This window comes from Lithobates pipiens, unplaced genomic scaffold (assembly GCF_037356315.1).
Source record: "Lithobates pipiens isolate NorthernLeopardFrog02 unplaced genomic scaffold, aLitPip1_a1.2 Scaffold_16, whole genome shotgun sequence".
Classification (NCBI taxonomy): Eukaryota; Metazoa; Chordata; class Amphibia; order Anura; family Ranidae; genus Lithobates; species Lithobates pipiens.
The window spans coordinates 155,226,532-155,253,506 of record NW_027507748.1 but is presented as its reverse complement, the minus strand read 5'-3'; the positions used below and the strand labels follow the sequence as shown (position 1 = coordinate 155,253,506).

Genomic DNA, 26,975 nt, shown 5'->3' with positions numbered 1-26,975 from the left:
ATTAAGGCTAATTATTGTAAAGAGTTAGTAAGGGGTTAAACAGAGGAACATTTGTTCATCCCTTTGATCTGCAGATGAAGAAACAGAAATATACAAAAAGGAACAACGTTTCTTTTTATTTTAGCATTTCAGGGCTGAGCAATGTTGTTAATAAAAATTTCCGGCTGCTTTTTTTTTTTTTTTTTTACAGCTCCAATTACCGGACTTCTTTAACACTGGGGAGACCCACAGATTGCTCTAGGGACCAAGCCTGAAAGTATCGGTGCATTTGCACGCGTACCAATACTTGTGCAAATACTAGGTATCGGCACAGATACTAGTATCGGTGCAACCCTAGCATCAGATCAATCAGCTGCTCTACTAGAACAAAATCCTCCCCTTTAGTAGAGGCCATCCAATCACTTTATGGACATAAATCAGTTGACGAAATATGGAACAACGAAAAAAGGTGGTATTTGAAATCTGACTTTTATGATTAAAAAGGGCAGTTTGCCTGATGATATAAGCTTGCTGGTAATACCTCACACATTACAGACCTAAGATCAGAATGCTGAGCTGTTGTCCATAACAGGCAGCCCTTCTGTTCTCCATCAAGCTTGCAGCCCTTGCAGTATTGAGAATGCACAGATTTTCTTTATGAGCCCTAGCTCGAGAAGCAGCTTCCATGGAGGTCCACAGAGAAATAGCATGCATGAGCAGTACATTATGGCCCACTAGCTGAATGGAACATTTCCTGGCCAACCTACTGTAGGCAATATACTGATCTGATGCATTTTTCCTTGCCTTTTTCCCTACCTGCAAAGTGCAAACATATGGTAAATCAATCATGGCTATGTGACTCAAGTAAAAAACTAAAACAAACATGTGTATTGTACATTTAGTGCAATTCTTTTGTATTTTAATGCATTAATATTAGCTATAATAAAGCATGCATTTTCAAGAGCTGCACAAAAGATGCAGCAAGCTGGATTTTTAAAGAATACACCGTGTTGTATTGTGATTAACATATGAGGGCATTACAAGAATGCACATTGTATTGCAAGAGAATCACCTTAGCACTGATTGAATATTCAACATTAATCTTTCTACTTTGCAATAATAAGGTCTCTCTTTAAACAATGGACAGGTGACGACATTGATAGCAGCAGCCAAGGCCTAAGAACGTCTGAACCTGTACACACTTTTGGAAAGATGATTTAGAGATGCAAAGAATAGTATATATTCGTACTGTTATTGGTTTTTATGTACACACACACACACAGTATATTGACTTAAGTCAATAAAGGAAATGATACTTTTTACTCCAGTTATGCTGCTAAATGATCATACATTTACATCAGGCTGCAAGTCAACTTTTTCATGACAACTGTGATAACGCTATCAGCTCCACCTTTCATGAAAAAGCAAGGGGCATAAAAAAAGATTACCTATTAGCCAACAGAGAAACCTGCAAAGCACTCCAAAGCAATGCCCTGAGACAAAGCACGATTGTTACTATATACACCCATTTACAACCTGTTTATCTGAAAGGAAAAAAAAAAAGGGAGGGGAAAGAGTTCTACAGTGTACAGTGATTTTACAACTCAAGCATATCACATCACACACTAATTACAAGATGTGAGAAAAGGACTGCGCCAGTGATTTATCTCTAGAGTAAAATGAGGCTCCAAGACCTGTGGAACTTGTCCTTGCTTTACAATGAAACCGATTGCACTGACTACTCTGGGAGATACTATGAAATGATACTGACCAGTGTGAGAAAAGGTAACAAGATATGCTGCGGTAACAAACAAGGGAATCTCACTCCCATAGACTGGACTTTTTCATTTTCTCGGTATGGTTTTCGCCAAAGCATGAATATATATTTGGCGATGTGTAGAGTGTATGGCAGTTGTAGATATGTTTTTGTTCACAAAGTAGTGTGTAGATATTTTGGTTGTAAACAAGCGGCAATACCACAATGTTTGTAGCTGTATCTGGAGGTAATCTGTATTTCCATAGGTAGCAGAAAAGCATGTAGACTGTAAAAGCTGGGTACACACGGATTTAAAAGCAGGGATTGGACGAATCTAGATCTGCGAGTAGCTCCACGTTTGACAGAAGCCGACTGTTAGATCAGATAGTGTCAAATGGAAAGGCTAGAAAAATCTCATTTGATCGGCAGCTGCAGTGCTGATCAGTGTATTCTGATAGCAGGGAGGCTCCATTATCAGATTGCAAAGTCCTGGCAGAGGGGATTCCTGCATCCACCTTGCTTGTGTGGTCAGCCTACTGGCTGAAAGAAAAAAATTATCCATGTGTACCCAGCTTAAGACCAGATTTAGAAGAGTCACTGACCAAAAATATTATTTCTTGTGCCAAAATCAACTTCAGAGCCAACATATGACAATGTATTTCTGTATTCTCTCCACAGAAAGGATAAGATTCCTTAAAGGAGTTGTAAAGGCAAAAAGGTTTTTTATCATCTTGATGCATTCCATGCATTAAGATAAAAAAATATTTTGTGTTTAGCCACCTCCCCAGAACCCCCAATACTTACCTGAGCCCCATCTCTGTCCACGATTCCCTTGGCCTTCCGGGTCTCTCCTTCTGACTGGCTGAGACAGCAGGGGCGCCACTGCCTCCCACTGCTTTCAAAGTCAGTTTAGCCAAATCAGAGGAGAGGGGGTGAGGCCGAACAGCAGCTACGTGTCTGAATGGAGACACGGCACTTCAGCTCGGCTCAGGTGCCCCCATAGCAAGTTGCTTGTTGTGGGAGCACACAACAGGAGAGAGGGGCAGGAGCAGTGAAGAGGGACCCAAAAAGAGGAGGATCTGGGCTGCTCTGTGCAAAGCCAACTGCACAGAGGAAGTAGTAGAAAAAAAAAAAAAACAAGACTTTATAATCACTTTAAATGAACTAGCGTTAAAATTTACTATGCAAGGAAGATTTTGTCGGTGTGATAGCAACTATTGCCTGCTAGAAACTAGTAAGGCATCCACTCTACAACCACACACAACCAAATCCTTGGCGATCTGAACAGCATTTGTCCATACTGTACAACTGGGGCCCACAATCCCTTTTTTTAACCTTGAAATACCCGTGACCGATTCAGATGGGACAAGCACACCATAAAGGGGCTGTTTCTTTAGCTATGGGGATAAAACAAACTAAGGCTGAATGGAAAAAAGACATTTCCCAACACACCAGGATATTTGTTTGCCACAACAAGCATTGTTGTAGGAAAGAAAATCCCTCAATTCCCCCCATCAACACAGTCACTCACTTGTGTTTTGCTGACAGAGAACCTTCCCACCTGGCAGAACACAATGATTACTGCTGGTGGCCTTAGTGGCTGCCAGTAATTGCATGCAAACAAAATCTGACAGGCTGGTTCTTCTGAAGTCGTTCGATGGGAAAAAAAAAAAAAAAAAAAACACTAGACCATTTATGCAGGTAAAAGGCAGCCATTATACTGTATATTTTTATGGGACACAAGTATGTGTACTGCATTGGGGAAACAACCTTTTAACTGCAAGACCTCTTCTAACAAGGCACACATTATTACATAGACAATAGATTTTAAGGTTGGACAGATAGGATCTGGGCAGGAAAAAATTATTAAAGCGGACGTTAGTCCACATGTACGGTTGATATCAGAGAAAAGCTTTTTCCGAAGTAACTTTTTAGGCTGGGTTCACAGTAGTGCTAATTGGATGTGGGTTTACCTGCATCCAATTCTCATGACAGGAGATTGGGACCAGCTCTCAATGGAGCCGGTTCACACATCTCCGTGGCGGCTGCGGAGAAAATTGCACAGGGGTCCTGTGCATGTTTGGCTCCGTTTCAGGTCCGAATTCAGGCAAAAAATGAAATGGAGAACAGGGACGCCCCCGGACCCCTGCTGTGCGCCACATCGTTATTATTGTAGGTGTGAACCCAGCCTTAATGGACAATAACCTTCTAGTAATTTAACACTACACTGATCTTCTCTGCAGCACATCAGTGTAAACACCAATGGGCAAAATTCTGCACAAGACCCGTTTCTTGGGGGAAAACACTTTTACCAAACAGCAGGTATAAAAACTAGGGGCAAGAAAGGTTCTTGTCTGATGAACAGAATCTGTACGTACCCTTTACCAAATATATATATTAAAAAAATTTTTTTAAAAAAATGAATAAAGAGGGTGAAAAAGTTCTCATCCATGAATGAGATGGAGGAAATAAATACTTGGGGAAGACCTACAGGGCATGTCACTTTCTGGACAAAAGAAGAAATACTTGTGGAAGATCTATACGGTACTTCAAGGAGAAGTATGGCCAAAGCTTTTTTGGACATACTTCTCCGGATCACAGGAGTGGTTTGTTCTGTTTTCAGCTAAAGCTGTCGGCTGATGTCTTATCTGGTCTAGGCTTGGGAAAGATCCTAACCACATGGTCAGGATCCAAGCAAACGCCTGGACCAGCGAGCAGTGAGCAATGGAGCAGAGAGCAGAAATGCAGCCGACTGTCACAGCTCTCTGCTCAGAGCAGAGTGGGGAACTGAGCGATCAGCAGTGTTTGATTGCTCATTTCTCACAGCAGAGGTGGCAGGGAAACTACCTGCATCCACCTAGGGCAGTGATGGCGAACCTTGGCACCGATGTTTTGTAACTACATTTCCCATGATGCTCATGCACTCTGCAGTGTAGTTGAGCATCATGGGAAATGTAGTTCTAAAACATCTGGAGTGCCAAGGTTCGCCATCACTGACCTTTTTTTAAAGCGCTTTTCAATTTACAGTCCCACTTTCTCTTTTCCACAACAGAAAGTGGATAACCTATATAAAAGAAGAACAGGGGTGGCAGGTCAAATTGTTAGTCACCATCTACATTAACCTGGGTGTTCATAAAAATGCAAGCATGTAATCAGTTAACTGGAGATGCATGATGCTGCAGGCTGGCACTACCATAATGTAATGCAACAAGAAGATTTAATTTAGGCCCCATTCATATCTGGCAATTTGGGATCTCTGGTAGAAAACACTGTGATGCTGCCTGTGCTTCTGAATCACACTGCAATAGTGGCAAAACACACAGTGCGTGTTTGAGTTCCATTTTTAAAAGATGCCTAAACATGATGCGGTTTTGCCCAAAAAGCAGCAGGAGTTTTAGGAGCAAAACCACAGTGTTTAGGTGCCATCAAAAACGAATGGCACCCAAACACACGTGGTGCCTTTTGCCACTATTGCAGTGCATTTTGGAATTGCAGGAAAAATGTGGCAGTTCTGCTTGAGATCCCAAATTGTCAGATGTGATCAGAGCCTAAATTAGTTAACAGCCTGAAGGTTAACTCTCTAATCCATGGTTGCAGGAAAAAATATGTAAAATCCTTTTCTTTGAAGTACATCACGGTACACAGAGCCATAGTAGTTACTATGTGGGATGTCCCATAGCAATGCCAACTGAAGGGAGGGAGACACAACAAAAGTAGGGCAATAAGAGACTAGAGGACTTTTACTGCAGCCTGCAGTACACTGCACCCAAAGGTGATATCCTCATGACCTTTTACATCTATTTGAAAGAATCTGGTAAATGTATAGACTGAAGACCAAGTTGCGGCCTTGCAGATTTGAGCCATGGAGGCTTTGTGATGCACTGCCCAGGAAGCACTAACAGCCTTAAAGGAGTGCCTTTTGATTTGAGAGGGTGGAATCCACCTCTTTAAACCATAAGCTTGAACGATTACTTGTCAAATCTATTTAGAATAGTAGATTTTGATACTGTCTGTCCTCTTTTAGGACTTTCAGGCAACACGAACAAAAACATCAGTTTTCCGAATCTGAGCAATCGCCGTTATTTACCTATTGACTGCTCTCACCACATAAAAAAAAAAAAAATGTGGTGATCTTTCTTCCAAAGTACAGTTCTGGAAAAAAAAGACGGTAGAACAATATCCTGGTTTAGATAAAAACCTGATACTACCTTTGGTAAAAAGTTAGGATGAGATGCAATACTACTTAATCCTTGTGAAAAATGATGGCTCTTTACAAGAAAGAGCAGCCAATACTGACAGCCTTCTTGCATCAGATATGGTCCAAGGGAATAAATATGTCATATCAGCCCAAAAAAAGTTTGTTTTGTAATGCCGACAAAACTAAAATTCAAGTCTCAAGGGTTCAGGGGTTACTTAACCAGAGATTACATTTATGGACCAAAGAATGCGAAGCAAGTGGTCGTTGACATAATACTAATAAAGGCCAAGACCTGTCCTTAGAAAGCATTCAAGGCCAGCTTAATTTCTCACTCCATCTTCAGAAAAGTCAAGGACTCTACGTAGACTTATTTCCTGGGGTGCAGCTCCTGGTTTTACACCAGGAGACATATGGTTTCCCAGACTCCATAATATTTAACCATGGAGGTCTGCTCTGCATTAACCAAGGTAGAAAACTACCGAACCTGACAGCCCACACTTCTTGAGAGTGTGGGCCTCAATAGCCAAACCGTTAAATTTAGCGTTGGTAAAGCAGGATGGAACTCTGGACCTTGCGAGAGAAGGTCTGGCTGTGAAGGTAGGGTCCATGGGTTCCCTAGTGCCATCTCTACGATCTCTGCATATCAAGGATTTCCTGGACCCCGCTGGAGGTCACAAAGATCAATGACTTCCCTTCCTGCTTGATTCTATGAAGAAGTCATGGATGCAGGCAGAATAGGAGGAAATGTACAAATCAGTGAGAACCGAATCCACGGGAATAGCAAGGCATCCGTTACGCATGCTAGCGGATCCTTTGTTCTTGACACAAGGTTGTCGATCTTTTTTGTTGATCCTGGACGCAAACAGATCTATGTTTGGGATCCCCAATCCTTGACATATTGACAGGAAGATTTGGGGTAAAGGAACCATTCTTCCAGGAACTGCTGGCGACTCAAGTAGTCCACCTGTCAATTTTCTATTCCTAGAATGAAAACTGCCGATAGGCAAAGTATATTGATTTCTGCCCAAGATAGGGTAAGATTCACCTTTCTCTGGGACGCACAACTTCTTGTGCCCCCTTGGTGATTAATATAGCCATTGCTGTGGCATAAACGGATTGAATCCTAGCAGGACAATACCTTAAACTGAACGTTCAGGACCAAGAGTTCTGCCTGAATTTCTAAAACGTTAATGGGCAAAGCCATTTGTGATCTAGGTCACTTTTCCTGGACAGCTGCCCCTTCCAGGACTGTCCCCCAACCTAAACAAAAAAAGGTTGGCATATGTTACTATTTCCCAGGCAACTGAAGGCTTTTACCCTTTGCAGATTTTTGGCTCTGGAGCACCCAGCCTACAGCACCTGGTAATTCCAGGTGGTCTTTCATCCGGGTACTAACCATGCCCAACCCTGCTTAGCCCCCATGATCAGACGAGATGGATTGCCATCAGGGTGATGTGGTTGTAGCCTTTGGAGTCAGACACATTGGGAATGTAGAGCTTGAACTTTTTGTTTCAAGCCGATAGGATACTGTTTTGCAGCAGTCTAGAATGAGACTGAGCATAAGGAACGAAGCCACCATCTTTCCCGGCAACCTCATGCAAAGTTGAATAGAAGAAACTCATCTTGCTTCGACTACTTAAATCAGTTCCTTTATGGTGTTGATCTTAGCATGGGGTCAGAATACCCTTTTCTGGGTGTACCTATGATCAGACTATCAGAAGTATTTTCTTCATGTTTTAAAGAGGATTCCTCCTAGGTTGAGAATCTGACCTAGATATTCCAGGTAGTCGAATGTGGTGACCATACTTTGGTTTAAACTGGTCTAACAAGAACAGATCGACTAGGTAAATCATAACAGTTAAACCTTGGGCCCTCAGTGGCTGGAAAAGGAGACAGAAATTTTTACTCGAGGTGTAGCAGCTAGATCGGAAAGCAGAGCTACACATTGAAAATTAAGATTTTCCACTTGAAAGAAATTATTACTAGTGAGCGAGGAAATAGGCATATGGAGATATGCATCTTTTACGTCGATTGATGCCAGAAGTTCTCCTCCTTGTAGGATGGCGATAGATTGGATTGACTTCATGCCAAAAGAGAGAGATTATATTTCAGGAATTAAATTTTAGACCTTTGAGATCCAGAATGTCCATTTGGATTTAGCCAAACCCGTCAACCTCTTACATGGGGCCACCATGAATGCTTTTTGCCAAAAGATGGTCCAATGCTACAGAGAAAGATTTTTTTTCTCTGAAACCTTAGGAACGTTTGATCTGAGAAAACAAGGAGACGGAAACTCTCGAAACTCCAGTTTGTACGTTGTATCTTGACACTCCTTCTGCCAGATCCCTGAGAGCTGCAGAAGAATTCTCCCTATTGAGAAAGGGGGGGGGGCACAGTATCTTGTAGGCTTCCTCCCCCAAGAACTCTTTTGTCCCTGGGGTTAACCCTGAGGATTACCCTTTGAACCCGACGGTGGAAGCCGTTGTGACAGCCTGGAGGCTGGTGCCAATGGCACAGAAGGAGGAGCTTTGAAAATACATTTACTCCTTCATTTAAATGGCAAAAGGTGCATCTTTCTTTTACTAGAAATTCTTTGGATATATTTATCCGAAAAATCCCCAGATAGCTGTTTCACCGCAAAAAAGGAAAACTAGCCAGGAGCTTCTTGCATGATGCTTAGCGAAGGGCGCAAGGCCTAAAGGATAGAGCTGTCATAGCAACTATTGCAAACATAAAGCTGCCTCTTGGACCTGCTGAGCAGGATAACCTTAAACACCTGTATAAACTGATTATCCAATTACTGTCAGTGCAGGCTGAGACACTGAACCTGCCAGAGGAAAAAAGTGTTTGAGTATTGTCTGCTGGACAAGTCAATCTTACTCACAAAGGATATAGTAGCGCTAATTGCTTGTATACCCCACTTAGTGAATTTTCACTAACATAGGATAAAGTGTGACAACTTTTTAGAAAGGAAAATAATGCTCATCTGGGTGATCCTCCAGATACAAAAACATTTTCCAACAAAGAACAGACAAGAAAAACGCATGCACAGCTTGAGCGGATCATTCAGCAAGAAATTGTACCATCAACCTTACAGATTGTGAAAGCTGACTATCCCACATTTGACACCTCAGAAGAGGATTCATCAGCCGCACCTAGGGGTCCTAGGAAAATGGAAGAGAACCTGTCACATTTTTGACCACACTGGGATGAGATTAAAAGTCAATAATTATTTATTTTTTTAAAGCTACCATGGCTGAGGAAAAAATAAAAAATAAAATAAAAAAAATAAAAGTAAAATAAGTTAAAATAAAAGTTAAACTAAGTAAAATGAATAGGGACGGCAGTGTTGAAATCAGTTGCAAACATTTTATGGCCCCGATGCTCCCTTTGACCAGCCACCCCCTCTCAGAGCAGGATGTCATTTGTAAAGTAGGATTTCCAGAGCTTGAGGGAGACCCTTTATGCTCCTTTTATGGGAGTGTTTCAACCTCCCCTTCTGAGCATAGCCCGATGCACAAACAGAGGTACTACAAGAAGAAATTGAATCCATTTGCTTGAGCAATAGTCAGCCACAGACACCACCATTAATGCTCAGCCTGATGCAATAGCAAATGTGTCAAAAAGAATGCTTGTGACACCAACCTCTTTCAAGCCCCTCCACCAGCTTACTTAATAATGGTGCTTTACAAAAAAGCCATACCCGCGTTGGACGATGGAGGATGCCAATGCCGTGCCAAGCTCTGCCCTCGTCACCCTCTCTCCCTCCCTCTTTAAAAAAAAAAAAAAAAGTTTTCCTGTACGAGCACGGGCCACTGATCCTACAGGATCAACATGTGAGGGGGGGGAATGGCAAGGAGAGAGCATGGAAGCCGCTGAGAAGCAGCGTGCTGATCATCTTTTTTTTCTTCCAATGCTCATCCTTGTGAAGAGGGGGAGAATCAGCACAGGTGGGGGGGGGTGTCTGGAGAAGAAACCCCCCCCCCCCAGACTTACCGGAGGTCTGCCTGCTGATCCGAACACAACATGTTCTCTTGAGGAAGCATGATCGTTATGTGCTCAATACAGCCCCCAGTGGTGACACATAGGCATGACAACATTTACTAATTAAAAAGGAGACTTTTCATAAGGAAATTCAAAAAAATTTCTTAGAAAACTCCACTTACCTTTCCCGCCGCAGGGTTTTCTGTGGTAAATACCAACAGACCCAATCTTCAACATTGACGGTGGGTTCCGTTAACAAACCTTCAGGAGTTGGGGATCCTCGGGGAAACCCACAATCCTGGACCTGTAATAGCATCACCGCCATTAAAACTTTATGGCTATAATACCAAAAGTACTGGATCCCAGTCCAGTTTACGTTTCTCCAGACACGAGGCCAAGGTACAATTTAATTCGGCTTAAAAGGCACTTTGAATGGATCCAGCGCAAGGGAAAGTACCCTTGTAAAAAAAAAAAATTGCCATCTGTGTCCCATTGTGGATATTCACCTTCACTTCCTGTCCCATAGTCAAAAAAGGAAGCGAGAAGGAATACCTGCAAATTAATTGACCCCTGGTCAACAGAACTAGTGTCCCCATTGGAAGATCTTTCTCCATACATGGAAAAACGTCCATTCATATGGCTTTAGAGAAAAAAAAATATAAGTAAAAAAGGATTACATTTCACTTAAAAACGTCTAGCCTCTTTGAGTAGCTACAAGTCTCAGCACATCTTTCCTAACCCTACAGGACTGGTTTTGCCCACTTGGATTAGCAATTTGAAATAAAACTGTTGCCTAGTAACAATGCACTAATGAACAGTTAATGTAGTTATCTGCATCTGTTTACTCTGTTAGTAAATAATCCTATCTGTGAAGGAAAAGGAAATGCAGCATCAGAAATTCTTCCAGAGAGATGTTTCCTGCTATGACTTTGGTATTTGCAGTTATTGCTTATAAAACTTAATCACATTGCAGTAAAACTTACAAAGAGGTAAAAATGGGACAAGGCTGTTGTTTATGGTGCAAACACACAAATTCAGAGGCTGGTATCTAGTTGATATTTTCCTGAACTACTACTGTTACTTATCAGGGAGCATGGCCAAGAATATGTGTCAGGAATGTTGTCTCCATCTTCATATTGCAGATAATAGAAAAAAGGGAGTGCCATGCCTAGGTCCATTATAGAAAAAGGGATACAGCCGGAAAGTCAGCCTTGTGCCCTTCTCTACAACTGAGAAGATATACACAATGAGTAGCAGGACATATACCACCATTCTGTCTAGGGACCATCATCACTCCTGGGCCATACCATCGCACCTGTCAAGTGACTACAACTCCTTGGTCACACCATTGCTGTGTAGTAGTGACCATCACACCTGGGCCACACCATTGCTCTGTCCAGAGACTATCACACCTGGGCCATGCCATCCCCTGTCTAGTGACCATCACACCTGTCACGCTCTGTCTATTGATGATTACTCTTGGATCAGACAACTAGTTGATTTCAATGTAAAAAAATAAATGAATCTATGAATGAAACTCCACTGTTGATATGGAAACTGGAGCACAAGCAATCTGTTGCCTATAGCAGCTAAAATCCGAAACCTATCTGGTTGCTATGGGCACTTCCACAGTTGCTTGTTTTGATTTACTAATAAAAAAACCTAAGGCATGGGCTTCTTTGTAGGTGTGCAGAGTTGTGGTTTGCAGAGTGACCTTCTTTCTGGTGCTGCGGGGATGAGAGTAGTGGCTGCAACACTAAAGGGATCCGGCCCTTTTCTTTTTATCTCCTCTATTCATCAAATGCATTGTTTTCGTTTCACAGCATAGCAAGCACACTGTGGATAGACAAGGGGAGAGGTGGAGTGCATGAACAAAAAAAAGCATCACTTGTCTATTCTGTGAAAAGGATACAAGGCATTTTATGAATGGGCAAGGGAAGAGGAAAAGGGAGTGTGAACATCAGGATGTCTTCACTCACAGCTGCTGCTCTCATCCCCGCAGCACTGGAAGAGGATTGTTCTGTGTAGTATCCGGCATCAAAGATGCTCTGACTTTTACAGTAAATAGCAGCCAGCCAAATCCAAAGATAACCTTCATTACTGGTAACGTGTCACTTGTAGCATGTCCAAAACAAACACAAAATGTCTGCCGTTCAGCTCTAAGAGAACAAGGTGGTATTGACCAAAAAACTCATATTAGCTACAACACCCATTTAGAAAACACATGCAATTTATGATATATATCAAAGTCCAGTGACCCAGAAATGCTTTTATTTTTTTTTTCAAAGGGTTGCCCAATATTAATCCTATTAGACATGTACCGACATTTATATTTACTTTGAACAGTGTTTTAGAAGTTACCAATGTTCTGCCCTTACTTTAACCCCACTGCAACTCTACATTCACAATGCAGCTTTGTCAGAGCGGGGCTCTATGGCAAATTTAGTCCCACTTCTACACTTTAGTAATCAGTCATTTTACACCACGCCATTCCCGACTCCAAATCACGACTTTTTATGCCATCCTCTAACACTATCCAGATGGAATACAAATAAAACAGTGATAGTTCAGCACGTAACATCAAAAGCACTGAAGTCTAAGACAAGTGAATTTTCAGAGGGATATATTGAGTTATTAATGCAGTGTTTGCGTTAAAGTCAATTAGATGTGCCTGTGCATATTATGCTTGCATAGTGTATGTAGATTAGTGTTAGTATGGGCATCAGACAGGCGTCAATGAGCTTTAGTATGGGCATCAGACAGGCGTCAATGAGCTTTAGTATGGGCATCAGACAGGCGTCAATGAGCTTTAGTATGGGCATCAGACAGGCGTCAATGAGCTTTAGTATGGGCATCAGACAGGCGTCAATGAGCTTTAGTATGGGCATCAGACAGGCGTCAATGAGCTTTAGTATGGGCATCAGACAGGCGTCAATGAGCTTTAGTATGGGCATCAGACAGGCGTCAATGAGCTTTAGTATGGGCATCAGACAGGCGTCAATGAGCTTTAGTATGGGCATCAGGTGTCAATGAGCTTTAGTATGGGCATCAGACAGGCGTCAATGAGCTTTAGTATGGGCATCAGACAGGCGTCAATGAGCTTTAGTATGGGCATCAGGTGTCAATGAGCTTTAGTATGGGCATCAGACAGGCGTCAATGAGCTTTAGTATGGGCATCAGACAGGCGTCAATGAGCTTTAGTATGGGCATCAGACAGGCGTCAATGAGCTTTAGTATGGGCATCAGACAGGCGTCAATGAGCTTTAGTATGGGCATCAGACAGGCGTCAATGAGCTTTAGTATGGGCATCAGGTGTCAATGAGCTTTAGTATGGGCATCAGACAGGCGTCAATGAGCTTTAGTATGGGCATCAGACAGGCGTCAATGAGCTTTAGTATGGGCATCAGACAGGCGTCAATGAGCTTTAGTATGGGCATCAGACAGGCGTCAATGAGCTTTAGTATGGGCATCAGACAGGCGTCAATGAGCTTTAGTATGGGCATCAGGTGTCAATGAGCTTTAGTATGGGCATCAGACAGGCGTCAATGAGCTTTAGTATGGGCATCAGACAGGCGTCAATGAGCTTTAGTATGGGCATCAGACAGGCGTCAATGAGCTTTAGTATGGGCATCAGACAGGCGTCAATGAGCTTTAGTATGGGCATCAGGTGTCAATGAGCTTTAGTATGGGCATCAGACAGGCGTCAATGAGCTTTAGTATGGGCATCAGACAGGCGTCAATGAGCTTTAGTATGGGCATCAGACAGGCGTCAATGAGCTTTAGTATGGGCATCAGACAGGCGTCAATGAGCTTTAGTATGGGCATCAGACAGGCGTCAATGAGCTTTAGTATGGGCATCAGGTGTCAGTGAGCTTTAGTATGGGCATCAGACAGGCGTCAATGAGCTTTAGTATGGGCATCAGACAGGCGTCAATGAGCTTTAGTATGGGCATCAGACAGGCGTCAATGAGCTTTAGTATGGGCATCAGGTGTCAATGAGCTTTAGTATGGGCATCAGGTGTCAATGAGCTTTAGTATGGGCATCAGACAGGCATCAATGAGCTTTAGTATGGGCATCAGGTGTCAATGAGCTTTAGTATGGGCATCAGACAGGCATCAATGAGCTTTAGTATGGGCATCAGGTGTCAATGAGCTTTAGTATGGGCATCAGACAGGCGTCAATGAGCTTTAGTATGGGCATCAGGTGTCAATAAGCTTTAGTATGGGCATCAGACAGGCGTCAATGAGCTTTAGTATGGGCATCAGGTGTCAATGAGCTTTAGTATGGGCATCAGACAGGCATCAATGAGCTTTAGTATGGGCATCAGGTGTCAATGAGCTTTAGTATGGGCATCAGACAGGCGTCAATGAGCTTTAGTATGGGCATCAGGTGTCAATAAGCTTTAGTATGGGCATCAGACAGGCGTCAATGAGCTTTAGTATGGGCATCAGACAGGCATTTTACAAGCATTAAAGAGCACTTAAAAAGGCTCCCCAAATGCCCTATGGATGTTAAAACTGCTTCACAAATGCCTATTCCATTACAGTAAATTAAGGCATCCTAATGCCCCACAACTGCCTGCCAGAGCAAGAGCGCTGAAGCCTTTCAAACACCTCCTGACTCGACATGAGGTTTCAATTTTGAAGCGACGCTAACGTTTAGGCCAAGTTCACACTGGCATTAAGAGCAGGCGTTTGAGAGGCGTTAAAAAGGCCCCGCAAATGCCTATGCACAAGATACAATAGACAGCATATAGTGCTGTTCACACTAATCCCATGTACTCATGACCGGACTTCGACAGACTAGGTCCGACAGTCTTCCCGACGGACTTTCTGAAAGAACGAACTTGGACACACACAATCACACCAAAGTCCGATGGATTCGAACGTGATGACGTATGACTGAACTAGAATAAGGAAGTTCATAGCCAGTAGCCAATAGCTGCCCTGGTGTCGGTTTTTGTCCATCGGATTAGCATACACACGAACGGATTTCTGGGTCTGGTGGAGTTGCGGCGGGAAAATTTAAAACGCGTTCTATTTCTAAAGTCCACCGGATTTTTGGCAAGCAAAGGTCCGATGGATCCCACACACGAACTGCTTTGCTGTCAAAAAGTCCGGTCGTGTGTACGCGGTATAAAAGTTAGCGTTGTGTCAAAATTGAAGCCTCATGCCAAGTCAGGAGGCATTTGAAGCCTTTTAACGCCTCCCATTCAAGTCTATGGTAACGCCTTGCGAATGCTCTGGCAGGCAGTTGTGGAGGCAGTTGTGGAGCGGTTGCAGGGCGTTAAGATTTGTTAATTTACTGTAATGGAATAGCTATTCGTGGAGCCGTTTTAACGCCTGTCAAAGGCCTCAAAACTGCCCTTAGGGCGTTGGGGAGCATATTTAACTCCTCATGAATGCTTGAAAAATGCCTGTCTGAGGCCCATACTAAAGCTCATTGAGCGTTAGAAATTTTAGTTGAGTGTGAACAGCACTATGTGCCGTCTATTGTATCTTGTGCATGGGCGTTTGAGGGGCCTTTTTAACGCCCTTCAAATGCCTGCCTTTAATGCCAGTGTGAACTCAGCCTTACAATCATTCTTCATCCCTGGTTAAGACGACCTCATCACCAAAGTACACATTTCCAAAAATCTTCCCGGTGAGTACATACCAATATTTTCAGTCAAGTACTCTATACCTTTGCAGTGCGATTTCCTGCACCGCTCCTAAAGTCAATATGACAAGCATGGGTTCACAGGAGCGGTGAGGGAAAGCGCATGCAATGCAGAGAGGAATCGCTCTGTAGTCCTGTTCAAATCACATGAGATTCTTTGCGGTGCGATTTGAGGCCATTTATTTGTATAGGCTCAAATTGCACAGCAAAGATATTGGTTTTTAAATATCAGAGCATTTGCACGAGTTCTTGAGCAAATGCTTAGTATTAGCACCAATACAGATATCGATGCAAGCCAAGCATGCAGGTTATCTATAGTCTACCTGTAAAATCCTTCCTTGTGTAGGCTTCCAAAAACCCACGAGAACTGCTATCTTGGATTGACTTCTATACAACCAGCCTGTTGGACAATTTCCACACAATCAGCACCACTGACTTTAGTCTGCAGCACTGGTCCATGTATTCTGACGGAGGGGAACTCTCGCTGCTGTCAGAATACAATAGCTCAACAGGAGTAGGAATCGGACCACTTTCGGTCAGTGTGTACAGCTGTCTGTCAAAAGCCAGTCTAACGACCAGCTTTTCTCAAAGGGACACGCTGGAAAACCAGCATCCGCTCTGTGAATTCTGGCAGGGAGTTGGGTGGGATAACTTTCCTCAAATACAATACATGAAGCCTAGCTGTTAAACATTTATCCGCCTGTTAGGATAGACCGTGTACACATCTAGCTACAACTGATCATAAAGATCTGCCTTATCAGTAATGACAGAGTTAAATTATAGCAAACAACTGCCCAGCCCCCTCAAACAAAGAGAACTAGTAGGATTTTACAGTGCTGGAGGATTCAGAATAGAGCAGCTAAAAAAAGGTGAGCTGCATTTTTTTAATGCCGTTATGCTATGTGAATGAGAACATGTAACAAATATAAAGCACCTGTTCATGTTGATGGAAATCCAGAAAACGTGATCTGTTGGGGGTACTCTGGGAACAAGGTTGGGAACAACTGCTCTTTGGTGTTCCCCCTTACCTCTTCCTCAGCAGCTATATAAAAGGTTAAGTAGGGATGTGGAAGAGGAGTTAAAGTCCACCCACCTCTACGCATAGGGATTTTTGGAAGTTTTGTGGTATAAACATACGTTACCTGTCCTCATTTGTCATACATTGCTAGATCGCTTAATAGGGTTTTAAAACCAATACTCTTTTTCTGCTAGATAGCATAGCTCCGATTATGCTTTTAGCCTGATCTGAATATGAGAGCTGTGGCTTTCAAACTGCACTGCTAATGTAATTTTCCATCACCACCCTCCCATTGGTCGTTCACATAACAGTGTATTCTGTATAAGGGTACCAAAGCCCATATAGGCTGTGCCAATTGCCATTATGACAACATCATAATAGGAAAGCTACTTATACACTCCTGATCTTCTATTACCTACTGTATAATAAAGACAGAAACTCATTGGTCCGATGCCAATATTGTGTTTTTATGATAGTAAAAATTGTACCTCCTCAGCAAAATGTTTAATTTTCAGTTGCCCTAGCCATATTAAAGTGGAAGAAAAATATTACTCTACAGCCTTTGCTTATATGAAAGGCGATTTAAAATACTCCTTGTAAATCTATTCAACATCCTCTAAAGTCTTTCTGATCTTGAGCTATTGAGGTTTTCTTTTTAGGGTGACATCATTTGTGCCTGCAGAGTTCCTATCACGTTCACATATGCCGTGATGTGATGGGTGCCCTGCCATGCTCACATAACCATATATCTCCAATACAGAGAATCGTCCTGTCTTCAGGCTTCAAGCTACAAAACGCTCAGGTGTGAATGGGGTCTTAGACAAAAGAATGAAATACACACCAACTAAACCTTTTAATCAATTTGAAGCATTTATAGATCTACAGAAATAAAAAAATAATAATAACACTTTTTAGAAAAGGAGAAGAAACAAACAGGACATAAATGAGTATACACATAGCCTGCTGAGGAACAAGGCCACGTCTAAACCCAAATCTACTTCAAACCAATATATAGAAGTTTTTTTTTTTTAAATGATGGAGAAAGATATTAAGGGTGTGAAACCGAAGAAAAAAAAAAAAAAAGAAGGAAGGACTACGGAATAAAACTGGACCAATTAGTCAATGACACAACTACATATCAAAAATGAAGGGAGCAATTTTTGAACAATGGAATCAAAAATAGAATATTAAACAAAAAAAAGAGAATAGTCTGGGATTTGGCAGAGACAGATCTACTCACTAGGCAATACACAGGCTTGTTTATAACTGCATTTTGGTAAGCACACAGATTGGTTGGAGGTGATCAATCACAAGACGATTGATTTGAAAGTCCCCATTTGTTCAGCATGGTGGATTAACTCATTTGGCCTTTGTTTATCTTTTATATTTATTTTATTTCCGCTATGGGAAGCAAAATAAAATTATATACACATTTTGGTTGGATAGTGCTGCATGACCACGCAATTACAAGTTAAAAGTAGAGCAATGATGATTAGCAAAAAAAAAAAAGAAAAAAAAAAGTGGCTTGGTCATAATGGGAGGTACATTTTTCTAGAGCTCAAGTGGTTAAAGGTCGATTTAAAGCAGCGTTGAGCTTATGTATGACGGGTACACTTTAAGAAATAATCTGCACTTATACGCACACCAGCATTTTCAGCCACACACTAAAAATGGAACGAGTGACCTCATAGTCTGAATCATAATGATATATGGCAAGATTTTTAGGAAACCTGCATCAGTGGGTGATCATTTGCTTGTCCCTACTCAGTACCACTGTCTGCAGTGTAACCACAACATAACCATGCGCAACATACACAAAATGTGCCTCAAACCTCCTTCTACAAATGTGTTTTCCTTTTCTAAAAGTGAATGAAAAATAGGTCTGTTCTAATCCCTAGCTTTGAAGTAAAACACGTTGAAAAGGCCTGATGTACGTCAATGCTATGGACATTGCACTTATTTGTACATACGTGCAGGTACAAATTAGCTTTCAGAAGCAGCCATTCTTTGATGTCCCAGATTCATACAAGTACGGTAGGGACACTGGTATTGAGTCCAGATACTAGAGCAGGGTTCCTTAACCAGGGTTCCATGGCTCCCTAGGGTTTCCTTTAGAGGATGCTAGGGGTTCCTTGAGCAATGAGCAATTTCTGCCTCTGAGATAAGTTCCCACTGACGCCATTGCTCTTTTTAGCCACCTGTAAGGGGGAAATTCTTCCCAGTGACCACAAGTGTAAGGAGCATTCACCCCATTGACCATCACACTAAACTATCATGAGTTGTAGATATAGTCATTTTTGGTAGGGGTTCCCTGAGACTGGAAAGTTATTTTGAAGGGTTCCTCTGTGTTAAAAGGTTGAGAAAGGCTGTACTGGAGTATAGCTGCTTTCATCACAGGCCGGTCATGGCATTTAGGCTGCAGTCACACCCGAGAGACACTTTTTTTTCGTGTGCCTGTATGCATGCTTTTTGAGCATTTGTGCGCATCATTTTTAAAGTGCGTACTTTGATGTTTAACCACTTGCCGACTGCTGCACACCGATATACGGTCGGCACAATGGCAGCCGTGGGCAAATGGGCATACCTGTACATCCCCTTTAAGGAGGTGGGGTTAAGCAGGCAAGTGCCCGCTGCGTACAGCGTGAGTGGCGGGCTCGATGTCCACCGGTCTCCCGGCGCTCGTGCCACGGAGCCGCAGAACGGGTTTGTGCCTATGTAAACAAGGCGTTTCCCCGTTCTGCCATGTGACATGACAGATCACTGCTCCTTGTCATCGGAAGCGGTGATCGCTGTCAGGCGACTCGAAGCCCACCCCCCCAGTTAGAATCACTCCCTAGGACACACTTAAGCCCTTCACTGCCAATGTCATTTACACAGTAATCAGTGCATTTTTATAGCACTGATCGCTGTATAAATGACAACGGTCCCAAAATTGTGTCAAAAGTGTCAGATGTGTGCGCCATGTCGTCGCAGCCCTGATTAAAAAAAAAAAAAAAAAAAAAATGAAAAAAAAAAACACACACAGATCGCCACCATTACTCATAAAAAAAATAAAGAAAAATGACATAAAACTATCCGGTATTTTGTAGACGCTATAACTTTTGCACAAACCAATCAATATACGCTTATTGTGATTTTTTACCAAACATATGTAGAAGAATACATATCGCCCCTTTTGGGGGATATTTATTATAGTAAAAAATTGTGTTTTTTCAAAATTGTCACTTTTGTTTATAGCGCAAAAAATAAAAACCACACAGGTGATCAAATACCACCAAAAGAGAGCTCTATTTGTGGGGAAATATATAGAAAATGTGCAGCGCTAAGCAAATAATCAATATCAAAAATAAAATTGACATATTAAAAAAATGCAATATAAATAGGGACATGTGTTCCGTGACAAATTAATATCCAAGGTGTAAACAGAAAAAAGGGAGGCAGACAAGTCCCAAATGTATTCCAAATTAGTGAAGTTCAAAACATGAATGGGTAACAGTCACAAAAATCCTGAGTAAACATTCAAAATGTGACAGAGGTAACATAGAAGATCCACCACCAAAAGCACCAGTCGCTTACCAGAAAGGATAGCCTCATACACGTGTACACCTGATGGGTCAAACTGGCTTTACAGGATGACCAGGGAATTCAGGTTCACTACGTGGATACGGTCTTTAGGCAAATACTCCAAAACGATGGATAAGGCAGGTAAAACCAATGGGCAAATAAGCCCAACCATAAAAGGGAAAAGAGAGGAAGAACAGGACACATAGCGTAATTCCGTAAGGAATATTTATTGTTGTAAACATAAGAATTGCACTTAAATATTCCAGCGTAAAAACAAGTGCTTCAAATTAGACAGTAACCAGGGGATCAGCGTAAACAACCCAACGCATTTCATCTGGGGTGATCATTTGTGGGGGGGGGGGGGGGGAAGACATCAATTTTATTTGAGTGCAACGTCACAGGACCGCATGATTGTCAGTTAAAGCGACGCAGTGCCGAGTTGCAAAAAGTGCTCTGGTCAGGAAGGGGGGGCTGAAGCGGTTAATAAGCCAACAGAGAAAAATATAAACCGTTTCAACATGTGTCTGTTTTTCAGCTTCTTCATCCACTTTTAATTATTTTATTTTACTTTTTGTAAGGGTTAAGGTTTAAAGATTAAGGTCAGAGGTTAATTTACGTAATTTTTTTAGGTTAGGGGTTAACATGAGGGTTAAGGACTGGGGTCTTTTTTTTATATTTGTTATTTTTAGAGATGCACCAAAGTTTCTGCCACTGAAACATATCGGCCGAAAATGGTGTTATCGACGTTTTGTTGATAGGAGAAAAAGGCGCCGATGACGGGACCGAAAACGTGCAATTTTACCACCATTTCTCCTGTGCTTATGGGGTATTTTTTTTTTCATAGGTCATGTGACTCAAAAACTACATCAAAAACATAACATGGGTGTGTGATATTGTTGCATTTTCAATGCAATTCAATGGGGGAAGTGCGTTTTTGGTGGCCTTTTTAACGGACCAAAAATGCAGCAAGCAAGATTTTTAACGAAGGTTAAGAAGAGGATGTGGGTCTGGTGCTGCTAATAACGCGATGATGTAAATGTGTGTAAAGTGATAAAAAGAGCAAAATAAAGCATATAAAGCATAAAATGATATATAGGTAAACTTTTCACAAATTAAGTGACAATAAAGTGTGAATGCTCTTAACCATAAAGTACATGGAGGAGTGCTAAGATGAAAATCAAATGCAAAAACATGAAAAAATAAAAAACCAAAAAGATCAGTCCATGAGTGGAAAAAATATCCTATAAAGTGACAAGTTGTCAAAGTACATTCATTGAGTGAAAAAAACTTCAAACTGCACACATAGCTACACAGACCGTTAGATCTTTAGGTTGGGTTCACACTATTGCTACATGCGGCTCACAGCAGGGTTCCGATGCTTCCCCGTTTCAGCCCAAACTTTTGGGCTGAATTCGGACCTGAAAACGACACAATCTCCTACCATGCGAATTGGATGCAGGGAAACTTCAATTCGCATAGGTGTGAACCCAGCCTTACAATCCGGATGTCTCTCTCCTTAGTGGTATATATCCTCAGTGTTACCATGTAAAATCAATGAGAGCCTCCATAGTGCAAATGCTAGGTATGCTTTATTTTGATGTTTTTATCACTTTACACACATTTACATTATGGCGTTATTACTAGCAGCGCCAGACCCACATCCTCCTCTTACCCTTTATATTCTGGCATCCACCTTCTGGTGGGTGTTTGCAGTGGGGGCAGGAGCTTTTAAGGGTCGCACCTTATTATCGTCATAAAGTGACTTTACTAGGTCCATAGCACAGAACAATTTTTATTTTCTCCAAGATTTTTAAACAGAACGGAAGCGCAACAGACCATTGTGAAGACATACATAGAATTTAAAAGGGATACATTTTTCTTGAGCTTTTCGTGCGCTAAAAAAGGTGCCAAAAATGTCTGACAAATTCATATTAATTTAAATTCATGATATTGATTAAAAAGTCAAATACAATTATATACAAGAATATATACATATTTTTTTTAAAACAAATTTTCAGTTTTCCAAGCCAAGTGTATTCTGCATTTTCAGTTTTGCCACAAAACTGTCCATTCGGTGCGCCTCCAATTCATTTATTTGCAATTGGGTAAAGGATAAAAAAAATAAAAATCAAAACACATGTGACAAAAGCTTGAATGAAGCGTTTCTATGCATTTCAATGGAACAAAAAATGCTGCCAAAAAAAAAAAAAAAAAAAAAAAATGCACCAATCTGTCCAATTCAAGCTACAAAAAAATCTCCAGGGTGGAGATGTGAACCAACTCTATATTTTTTTTCCGTCCTCCAATGTTGGAGTGTGAATGAGGCTTCGGGCTCTCAGTATTTTAGTAACATGACATGTATTTTTGCACCACAACAGCCAAAAAAAACCACACAGATTTCAAGTGTAACCAAACATCTGGAAAGAAAAAAAACGTGCACATCATGTCATGAACGCAACCCATTATGGCAGAATCAGCTATCGACCGTGTAGCTAAATACCCCAGTCTCATAAAATATGGAATTAAAACAGATCATTTTTTTTTTTTTTACAATCTTTACTGCAGGGGAACCCTACAATTGTTGTCAGGTCTCCGACACCCTTTGAAGAGATTTTCTTACTTCCTGTTAAATCTACAGAACAGGAAATGAAGGGAAATCTCCCTTATGAGACAGACAAAAAAAGATTTGGCTTTAGAGATATACGTTAAACTGTGCTTGCACATAATCACATGAGAAGACATTATGGTAATCTATGGCCGTGACAAAAATACCACTGTATCCTGTTTACAAAGGTCTTATTGTCTTGTTTGATTTTAAAACTATTGTGCTCACAAATTTAATTCCACTCATTTCTGAAGCCTGCAATCTTATCCACCGGAGGAATGCATAGAGTAACTGTATTTCAAGTATGCATGGAAGGAATTTCCTGTTAAAGGGTATCAAATCCAAAAACTATCATGCAAAATATTACAAATTAACAGATCTCAGATGTGACAGCTGCCTTCCCCCCCCCCCCCCCCCCCGGCTAATAAGTGTTATTCTTCAATTTCTTTTAACAGACCAAGCTGTCCAGCAAAAGTGTCAGTTTTGAGACAAACTATTTAACACTAACAGGGGGGCTTACAACAGTCAGCTTTTATTCATTTATGTAAATCTATTATTTCAAAAGGAAAAAAAAACTGCTTGCAGTAACTGTTCAAAACTGTGTTAGCTAGAGTTTGTCTTTAAAACGTAACCCCAGCTTTCTGTAACTTAAAGCGGTAGTAAACCCACTGAAATTTATTTTACTTTTTTCATTACCTGCAGGGAAAAGGCATAATGAGCTAGTATGCAATGCATACTAGCACATTATGAAATACTTACCTTAGAACGAGGCCCCTACATCTCGCCCAATGCACGGCGAGGGAGCCGACATGTTCCCTCGGCATGTCTTCTGGATATCGGAGCGCCGGCGCTGTGAGTGACCGGAGCGGTGATATCGCCACTACAGCGCATGCACTCGGGAGATTTCTTTCCGCCAGGGTCCAGCATCTGCCGGGCTGCCAGCTGAGAAACCCTTGTGCGCATGCGCGGCTCATTGCCAGGGGAATATCTCCTAAACCACACAGGTTTAGATTTTTTTTTACCTACAGGTAAGCCTTATTACAGGCTTACCTGTAAGTAAAAGTGAAAAAATATATTATACAACTGCTTTAAATAGTTTGGGCCAAGCTGGTCCTAACAATCGATTACCTTTACCAACAGATACACCGCTGTATAACAGTATGTAGGACAAAGCTTCCCATTCTGTTCTGGAACAAAATCGAGTTGGACTGAGTACTGCTCAGCCATTTACAGGCAGCTTTGTATTTTCTGAATGAATACAGGACCTCCTCTACCGCGGCCTGAAGTAGAGAGGTGGGTAGGGGGCATCAGAATCTGCACCTCAGCCAGAGGATGCCTTGTACTCATTCAGAAAAAACAAGGCTTCCTGTGAATGGCAGAGCAACCAGATTTAATTTTGTTGGCTGCAAATTGAAGGAATTCTTGGAGCCGGTTCCTATGTGGCCAGAAACACTCTGCTAAGACACGTCCATGTGAAGGAGCCATAAACCTTTTTTTGACATTTGTTAGTTTCAAGTTAAATTTGTTTTGTTTGTTTTTTGCTAGAAAATTACTCTTAGAACCCCCAAACATTATATATATATATGTTTTTTTTTAGTAGAGACCCTAGAGAATAAAACGGTGGTTGTTGCAATATTTTATGTCACACTGTATTTGCACAGCGGTCTTTCAAATGCAATATTTCAGGAAAAAAATTACTTTAATGAATTAAACAAAAAAAAAAAAAAAAAAAAAAACACTAAACCAGTAAAGTTAGCCCAATTTTTTCTGAATAATGTGAAAGATTTTACGTAGCGAGAATCATGAGAGAATCGTGATCTTTTTATTCCAAGCAAATAAATCGTGATTCTCCTTTTGACCAGAATCATGCAGCTCTACTAAGACGCAAACTGTATTCAATCTGTTGATGAATGGTTACATGTCAACAGCAGCATCATTGGTTTATACAAGGTACAAATCTCCGACTGCGCCACTGCTGATAAAATATGCATGGAGCTGAAGTTTCTCTGCTGCAGATTCTTGCAGTTGGGAAGCCAATAACCCATGTTAATGAGCTCCGACTCTCCTCTGCATTTGATTGGCAGAGGGTTACTTTAAGCCCATTTTGCCACAACCCACCTGGTTGTACGTCCGCCTTGTTCCCTCAGTCTCTACTTTTTAGAGATACCAGGGCTGCCATTGATAACTCCTTCCTAAAAAGCAAGTTGCCAGGCAGCCTCAGTCACTGACCCAGATCACACGTGCACCAACCAAAGTCATAGTGGCTCCACTGATCTTCACACATGCTGCAATTCTGTGACTAAGGGTATTGAATCAGCATGACAGCCAGTCAACTAGCATTTTTAGGTGGAGTGGTTATGAATGGTAGCTTACATATTTTCTCAGAACAGGCTTGTGTTGCTAATCATGTTTACTTAGACCAGCTTAACACTGGGGCAGTTTTCAGGAGCTTTAGCACTAGAAATAGCCTCCAAGTGCCTGAAAACCACCTCCCATTAATTCCAGTGTGTCTTTTCACAGTGGGGGCGCTGCACTTGCAGGATGTTCTGAAAAGTCCTGCAAGCAGCATCTTTGGGGAGGGTGGGAGCTCTGTACTTCGCGCTCCCAAAACGCCCTGCCATTGGAATGAAAAGCACTTTGAAAGCGCAGCAAAACTTGACTTTTTTACCCTTTTTTGGTAAAAAGCACCCTGCTAACGTCCAAAAAGCACAGCGCTAATGTGCCGCTAAAACGAGTGACGCTTTCAGTGTGAAAGCAGCCTTATATTACATCCCAATCTGCTGGGTTCCAAAAAACGACTTTGATGTAAAAATATAACTAGAGCTATAACAGAGAATAATGGCTTTGGAAAGAGTGTATAAAATGCATGCCTGAAAAGATGAAATAAATGTATTTTCTTTGGCAATGAAGCCTGCAGGTAGCCGTGAACTGGATAATGAGCAGTTAGCTCCTGTATACAATAATATTAATGACATAATAAAAACGTAGAGATCATGAAAATGCAGGTATCTTTCCTAACTACTTACCTGTGCCGCATACCACATGCAACTTCTCTCAACAAGTATAAATTATCACCCAGTACTGTAATAGATTCAATTCAACTATCTGTGCCAGGAAAAAGTCAACATGTGCACAGTACACAACCTTTTACATGTAATTAAGGTACCCGCAAACCTCAGTGTCAAATATTACTGGAATTTGTCAAATGCGTTTCACAATTGCCAGCTGCAGCTCTGCGTCTCTTGATGCACTCCCAGACATAAAACGCATTCTTCAGGAACCTTAACCATGACTGCTATTTGCTCCAGGGCTGTGTACATTTGATTAGCGTTTGTATTATTCAGTTCTTTCTCATATTTTCCAGATATGGCTGTGTGACTGTTCTGAACATAGGTGCGTAATCTTCAAGCGAAGTAAACAAAAGATTGGTCCTGCCTTTGACAGTAGCGCCAAGCTGGCTGTGACAAAACAAGGGGAAAGCTTACAGCGGTAATAAACCCAAACATTATACTGCAAATTACCAACTCAGATGTGATGGCTGCAGCAGTTTTCTTTATTAGGCTCTTTTTCTCCATCTGGTGATCCAACCAGTAAATCTGCTGTTCTTCTAAAGATCAAGCTCTCTTCCAGATGTATAAGTTTACAGGGATGAGAAACTATTTAACACTGACAGGGGTTCTTACAACGATCAGCATTTATTTGTGTAAAACTTCTCCAAAGAAAAACAAAACTGTTTGCTGTACTTGATTAAACACTGAGCTAAATTTGGTTTTGTTAGTGTATTTAAATCTGCTAATACATTTAACACTTACCTCCACCCAAACTGACCATGCTTTTATCTGCTGTGCCCCTTCATCCAGAGTAGGGGCACTAATACAGGAGGTGCGTTACTAGCCAGTTCAACAGGAGAAACCAACACATTTTTGGTTTAATGCGCTTTAAACTTAAAGGAACATTAAACCCTTTTTTTTTTTTTTTTTTTTTTTTTGTACAAAATATATCTCCAATTCTCCAAAATTAGTCAGTCACATATAGGCTGAAATCTAAGATTCCTCTTGCCCATGGTAATGCCCATGCCAGTGTAGATAGACGAATCTCTGCTGCCAGCTTTATAATGCTCAGAGCTAGCACTGGACATACGATTGGATGCAGTCGATGTTTGGCTGACAGTCTGACTCTTGTGAAGCTGAGTGACGCCAACGGGGCGACATA

The 26,975-nt window shown here is 41.5% G+C and overlaps 1 protein-coding gene and 1 long non-coding RNA gene across 3 annotated transcripts in view; one reads left to right on the top strand and one right to left on the bottom strand.

Moving 5' to 3' along the window:
• Positions 1–26,975, bottom strand: part of RNF43 (ring finger protein 43) — a 74,050-nt gene that overhangs the window by 33,734 nt on the left and 13,341 nt on the right. The gene's annotated exons all lie outside the window — the stretch shown is intronic.
• On the top strand, positions 1,623–26,527 carry LOC143984283 (uncharacterized). The gene is made up of 2 exons (XR_013274769.1): positions 1,623–1,764; positions 26,128–26,527. It is a non-coding gene; the product is annotated as an uncharacterized LOC143984283 (long non-coding RNA).